Source organism: Schistocerca nitens, chromosome 10 (genome assembly GCF_023898315.1).
Source record: "Schistocerca nitens isolate TAMUIC-IGC-003100 chromosome 10, iqSchNite1.1, whole genome shotgun sequence".
Lineage (NCBI taxonomy): Eukaryota > Metazoa > Arthropoda > Insecta > Orthoptera > Acrididae > Schistocerca > Schistocerca nitens.
In genome coordinates, this window is record NC_064623.1 from 230,374,270 (window position 1) to 230,381,940 (window position 7,671).

Consider the following 7,671-nt stretch of genomic DNA (forward strand, 5'->3'; position numbering starts at 1 on the left):
TATCGACTATTGGACTTTTGTGAACTTTTGAGAGATTGTGACAGGGTAGCGCTGTGCTCTGCGCCATTCGTTTAAATGTGTTTTGCGTTCCTTGCGTTTAAATCGTGTATTGTACTGTGTTTGTGTCCTGTGCGTTGTTTTTCGTTTGCTTGTCTCTAATTATGTGTTCAGCATTCGAGAGACTAATGAGAGAAAAGCTTACCACCATGGAATGCTTTGACACTATCATACCACCATGGAATGCTTTGACACTGCATTCAATCATTTCATACGTCAATCAGTACTAGACACTAACCTTTGGTTAAGATTACATTGAGAAATCCACTTCCCCTCGTATTTCATCTCCGGTCAACGATTTTTCTTCGACAGTGCCTCATATTTTTCTTTTTAAGTTCGAAATTCAATCATTCTACACATCAGTCATTACTGGACACTAAGGTACCTGTCTCTGCGGTCCGAGTGTAAAATTGCTTGGAATTATGGTTGATAAAAGACTATCTTGGGGTGGACATATAAATTACTTAGCTAACAAACTTGCACGAGTTCTCTTTCAGCTATATAAATTAAGAAAAAAAAGTTAGCAAGAGTATGCTGCTACAATCTAATATGTACTGACAAGACCAATTGTATGAAACCATAGTAAAATGTTGATAATAAATAAATATTATTTTCGGCGTAAGCATTCAATACAACAATCACACAATCTAATCTCGTCGGGACATAAGACGACTTCACTTTTTTATGTGGTGTTTTCAAGGCCACGGTCAGGAATATTTCTGTTAATATCCAGCTCTTTTATTTTGGCGAAATACATATACACTGCCACACTGTGCTGTTTTCAGAATCGCACGTGTCAAAACAAACCACTAGCTGACGACAGTTTAGAATCTCGAACGTTCGTAAAAGTCGATAGATACGTTAATCGACTAAAGCGTATACACGTCATAATGACGTCACTTCAAATCCAGGTTGGGTGAACTTAGCATCCTCCGTCTGTCATTCCCCTACAGACATTCAGGCGCCTCTCTGGAAGTGTCCCCAGCACAGTTGGAGCCGTCATAAAGGTGAAGGGTGGACAGATCCCATATCAATGTCTAGTAATAGCTGTCCGTATACTTTCGATCAGGTAGTGTAGAGTTCAGGCTCAGACCACGCAAAAGGTAACATTACCAGTTTCCACCTCTCACAAGTCCTCAGCGTATACAAAAATGTGGGATAGCGAAATAGTAGGATATTATACTACAGTATCAAATTCTTTAGGCTCGAATACGGCATGTATTCTTCGTGTAGTTGCGTGTAGGAATTCGTTTCGTTTCGTAATTTAATTTTTTGGTAGTCTTGTATTTCCCTTGTTTATACATATCATCTGATTGAAGAAATGATCTGATCTAACAGTTCGAAACAGATAATGATACCATTTTCGTCTGCAGTATATTTACCATTTCATCTTCATTTTCTTCCTCTTCGGTTTTTCCTTCCTCTTCGGTTGTCACCTCCGTATCTGTTAGTTGCTAATCGAGGACTTCACGGGATACGGGTCGGTGACGTTATCCGTGCGGCTGGGTAGGATTATCCACTAATACGGTCGCATCGAGTAGATAAATTTTGGACGAAAAGCGAACGGAGGGTAGCGGTTTCAAGGGAGAGGTAAAAAAAGTGCCAAGGCAAGCGCCAAGGGGAGGGAAAACGCTCTGTGGTAGTATGGTCGGGTAGTGAGACCGGTAGCGGTTTCTTGCTATCTGCGACAGATGGTGCAAGGCTAGGGCGGGTGTTAGGTACGGGTGTCGCGCGGTACTCGGTACCGCTGACACAGCTTAGGCCGTCATGAAGAGCGTCACTCCCTTCGAGGAGGGCTTCTGCTGGGCTGGGCACCTGCTACCTCTGCTGGCCACCTGCTAACTCTTCTGGGCCAGCTGCAGCGTCTGTACCTGTCACATGCCGGGACTGCCATATAAGTGGTCGATTGCTCGTAAATCGATCACTGTGTAAGGGGTTTGGTTGGTTTCTTCGCGCTTAGTGTGCGATACTGTTTCCCTGCGTTTCCAGTTGGTCGGCTAGTTTGTACTTGGCAGCGCCAGTTAGTTTTGTTGTGCTGCAGGGGTTCACCAGTATTTGTCATGTTTGTGGTTGGTGTTATCCGTAGGTAGTATTGCCTTAAAGTTGTTTTCCCCTATATAGGGATCCGCCGTGATAGCGATGCGCGTTATTACGCCCCCTTCCGGGCCGGGGATACGCTCCGGCCCCTTTTTCGGTCCTCTTATGGAGGGGCGGTGGGCTGACGAGCGTGGATGTGCTTCGTAGGTTCGTTTATCACATCCAACTAGGTGAATACCGGGTCGATACCCACATCCCACATATATACGCTGCGCAAACATTTAAAAAATTTTCCCACTTGCACACAGTATTTACTCTAGACGCAGACAGACGGGGTGCCCTGATTGCGTCCTGGTTGTGAACAGGAGACCGATGACCTCAGGCGTTTGGTCTCCTTAAACCCATAAGAAACAGCAGCAGCACTCGTATACAGACATGTATGTATTCTTTCCACCATTTAGCCTTCCTGTCTTTGCTGATTGCCTACTCGACACCTGAGCTCTTAATGTCCATACAATGTGCTTCTCATTCTCGAAATGTCTAATTTTCCTATTTGCTGCATCTATCTTTCCCATATTCAAGCGAACCTCTACAGCCTTCCGTCTTTTGTCTAGCCCCTCCTGCTTTCTACTTTGCATACCATAGTAAAATTTCATGACTTCTGCATTCCCTTTCTTTCTCTGCTTTCCTGCGTTTATATATTATCTCCTTTCGTCAGTTAGGTCAAATATCCTGCGTGGTATCCAAGGATTTGGACCTGGGCCTTTTCTTGTTAACTGTTTGATTTCTACTGCCTTCACTGTTTCGTCTCTCGAGGTTACCCCTTATTGTCAATCGCTGCCTAACCCTCCATTTAAAATTCTCGACAACCGCTGGTTCTTTCAACTAAACCAGGTGTTATATTAATTTCAAACCTCTCTGTTATTTCTCGATTTCTAGTCTTCAGTTCGTAACTGAGAAAATGGTATCAGAGCGACGTATTACTCTGAAAACGCTTTGCAGTTCAAAATCAGGTTTCGAAATCTGTTTTACCATCTGCTCTCTGAAACTCTCAGGGGTCTCCATGTATCTTTCACGCATGTAACTTTTTTCATGTTTCTCAGTTGCTATTATTACAGATTTTGTAGCAGTTCACTCTAGAACGCGTTAAGAAGATGCCTAGCTATAAAAAAACAAAACAAAAAAACTTCTGTGTAAATAGAATGAGATTTTCACTCTGCAGCGGAGTGTGCGCTGATATGAAACTTCCTGGCAGAGTAAAACTGTGTGCCGGACCGAGACTCGAACTCGAGACCTTTGCCTTTCGCGGGCAAGTGCTTTACCAACTTTTTTTTTATCACATTTTGTTCGCTTTTGTTCGTTGTATCTGCCCGGGGCGGATGTCGTAAGACATCCGATTAAGTTCGGTGGTGATCGATTAACTCAGTTTTTTTTTTTTTTTATTACAGAGGGCACGTAGCCCTCTGACCGAACACGCTGAGCTACCGTGCCGGCAACCATCAGAGCTAACCAAGCACGACTCACGCCCCGTCCTGAGAGCTTTACTCCTGCCAGTACCTCGTGTCCTACCTTCCAAACTTTACAAAAGCTCTCCTGCGAACCTTGCAGAACTAGCACTCCTGAAAGAAAAGCCACAGCCTGGCGGATGTTTCCAGAATGAGATTTTCACTCTGCAGCGGAGTGTGCGCTGATTTGAAACTTCCTGGCAGATCTGCCAGGAAGTTTCTATGTAAATAAACAATCATAGACCTTTAATGCAGGAGATTCCTATAACAGTATATTCCGGTCTAAAAAAAATAAATTTTCGAGTAAAATGTCGAGGTTGGTCGGTTGATTTGGGGGAAGGGACGAAACAGCGAGGTCAGAGGTCCCGTCGGGTTAGAGGAGGATGGGGAAGAAAGTCAGCCGTGTCCTTTCAAAGGAACCATCCCAGGATTCGCCTGGAGCGATTTAGGGAAATCACGCAAAACGTAAATCGGGGCGGCCGGACGCAGGTTTGAACCGTCGTCCTCCCGAATGCCCAGTCCAGCGTTCTAACTATTGCGCCACTTCGATCGGTAAAATGTCGAGAACCTCACATATCGCGAAGAAACCCGTGCATCGCACCAAAACCCATATATCGAAATAAAACCCAGATATCGAAACAAAAACCGTGTAACGAAGAAACCAAAATGTTCCAAAGTATTGATCGAAGATCTGATGTATCTAAAGATCTCATTTTTCGGAAATTTCATGTACCGGATACTTCACGTATGAAAAGATCCACGTATCGAAATTTTCTTTCACCGAAAATTCCATGTATCGTAATTTTCATGTCGTTAATTTCATCTGTCGATAATATCAAATAAATTTCATCTATCGATATATATCGCCACATACCTCTGTAGTACTGGAGGAGTTATATAGCGATACTACAGGGAGATTGGTATCTCTAATTAGGGGAGTTCTGACTTGCAGACTTAGAAAGGGGAGGTTTCCTTGACCGCTGTTCGAATTGAGTCTCCTCTACTGACACACATTCCACGCACGGATGCCGGGGGCGGTGAACTCTGCTGACGTGAGGTGTAGGGTGGCGCGTGCGAGACCCCGCCAGTGGCCAGTGCGCATGCGCGACGCGCCTGTCAGACGGACTCACGGAGGGTGCGTGGCGGAGGGGGAATCGCACCGTAGCAAACTCTGCGTTGCCGGAAGCTGCGAATCAATATCCCGCAGAGGTGCTCTCTCATCTCTCCCTCTCCTCGCAATTGTACAGCCGTTCCACCCTCCTCGCAGCAACCCCTGCGCGCTCTGAGCCCCTCCACCCTCCGCCACACACTGGAAGCTGCGGGGGACGCCGCCGCCGCTCAGTCTGGTCCGGGGAGGTGCGCGCTTTGGCTGCCTGCGTGCGGCAACCCTGCTCCCAGAACGCGACCCTGTGGAGCGCCAGCGGCGTGCGCGGCCGGGGCAGCGGGCAAACTGCTCGGCGAGTGAGTGTTCCAGCATCTGGCTCATCGCAGCGTGTGTTTCAGTACTGCCTCGTCCAAAGTACAGGATAATCACAGTGCGCTTTTGAACAAGATCTGACACGAAGAAGGCTGCAGAAAGCTGCTCTTGAGAAGAGTCGACATACATATTACTGGAGATTTGACACCCTGTTTCGATTACGACGGATTTATCCCGCTAGCACTGTCAGATAAAGTGAAGACTATATAGTGTTGGGACTGTTCCCTCTGGGGAATGACCCAGTGTGCTGTGCTGTAGGCGAAACTCTAAAATACCTGCTCCGTCACTACTGCACTGCTTGCAAGTAAGAAATTACACGGTGAAACTGAAAGACTTTGAAAACGCTTCGTCTTCGGTACAGGAGAAATGCGTTGCGTCGTTGCGGACTGAATCGCGTCAGTGCTTTTCTCAAACAAAACAAAACACGGCTCTGTGACAGACTTTTTTTCTTCCTGCTATTTTGCTTAAGTTTGTGAGAAATTACTGTGCGTTGTCGTCACCCCATGAAGATAGCATTTTTCCTAACATAACAGAATTTTCAAGGCATTCTGGCCTTTTGGTGAGCGAGATTTTGCTTAACTGGACATATGTGAAAAACTGATCTTTTAGAGGATATGAGCAAGCAGTTAACAGAGAATTTGGATGTTCTGTCTGAAGACATATAAAGTCTGCTTTGGGACGTGTTTCTAAAGGGATTTAATGCAGCATCTGGCAATGGGAAAAACATAGTGTCGTCGGTAGCTGACTGCTAAACCGGAGATTTGAAGTGTATCGTCGGAAATCTGCAGTGAGAAGACGTCTGGGAAATAGCCGCATTTGATCCTAGCAACATACGACAATGTCGGTAAGCGTACGAATATTTCAATCTGTAATATTTTATCCTGCATGATGCCTCGCTGTTACTGTTGGGATAAAATCCTCCTTTTATTTTGTATTATTTTCGGTTATGTAATTTACGTCGGGTGTGGCGTATAACACGTTAAATGCACAGACTTGGATTACTGCCAACGTGCTCAGCATCCAACGGCGCTGCCTAAGATGTGAGACGAAAAGGTGTCTCCCCATTTGTCAGAGCGACCACGTTCTGCTTCTAAAATCGTGCGACGCTTACAAGTACACTGGCTGTGAGACTGAATTAGCAGAAAATGGAGAAGAGTTAAGATGGCAGGTGTTTTTCATAGTCTCCCCCCACTTGAGTGCATACGCGATACTGTCAGAAAAGTCGTACTTTGCAATTTTACCCAACTCGACATAAGGTTGTCCTGAATGTCTATTATGACGTCAAAGCGCTGACGCTGCATGTGAGTTTCTGCGGTGATAGGTTGGTATTCATAACATAGTCTAGTAAACCGTGACGATTTTTACCAGAAAAGAATTGTCGTCGTTTTTCTTTGCACTCAAATCTCGGCAGCCGTCGAAGAGTCGTTTTTGCTGAGGAGTGAAGGTGTGCGAGACAAAATCTGTACATAATTTTCTCTTCATTCTGTAGAATGCCTGGAACACTTGATTTAGAGTCGTTACTACATTGTGATTTGTGACATGAAGTTGATTCACTGAAGCCGCACTTCCGCTGCTTGACAGTGCCAGCTCACAACTGGCTACTCGAATGAGCGTTTGTTGTGTACAGTTGTTATTTCCCCACGCAAATACATGTATGCTACACGGATCCACCAACTGAACACCCAACCCTACCCTTACTCAGGCTGAAACTGACTTTACTGTGCTGATTGCTGATGTCACTCACTCATCAGGACTAAAATCATTCCCCGGAACTTGTTGGACAGACGTTGTATATGGCTTTAACGACTTACGCTTTACACTTTAGAGGGGTTGCATAGTCGGAGCTACGAAGCAGTGAACAACATGGAATAAAACGATAGTGTAATCCTAACGGAAACAGACAATGCGGCATACTGATACCATTCTAGAGATTTATCAAGGGTTTGCAACCCCTAAAAAAAATGTTGGAGGTACGCAGAATGGCAAAAATATCTATGTGTTCGAAGTAAGTTATCTCTATTGATTTTTAACTGCAAATGCTCTTGGTATAGAGTTAAAAAAGTTGTAAAAAACATGTGTGAATTTTTGTGAACTAATACTGATTTATTGATGTACTTCGATTGTCATCCGTCGATCACGTCGAATGGTAACGGTCATGCCGCAGTGGATACACCGGTTCCCGTCAGATTACCGAAGTTAAGCGCTGTCGGGCGTGGCCGGCACTTGGATGGGTGACCATCCGGGCCGCCATGCGCTGTTGCCATTTTTCGGGGTGCACTTAGCCTCTTGATGCCAATTGAGGAGCTACTCGACCGAATAGTAGCGGCTTCGGTCAAAGAAAACCATGATAACGACCGGGAGAGCGGTGTGCTGACCACACGTCCCTCCTATCCGCATCCTCAGCTGAGGATGACACGGCGGTTGGATGGTCCCGATGAGCCACTTGTGGCCTGAAGACTGAGTGCTTATATATATATATATATATATATATATATATATATATATATATATATATATATATATATATATATATACTGAGAGTGTAGCAAGACACTTGCGCAGTTGTTCCCCTGTCTACTGCCATTGTTATTGGAT

General features: G+C 45.1%; 1 pseudogene; it reads left to right on the plus strand.

Annotated features, from left to right (window-relative positions):
- Positions 1-7,221: 7,221 nt before the first annotated feature.
- LOC126210716 (5S ribosomal RNA) lies at positions 7,222-7,339 on the plus strand (annotated as a pseudogene).
- Positions 7,340-7,671: the final 332 nt, after the last annotated feature.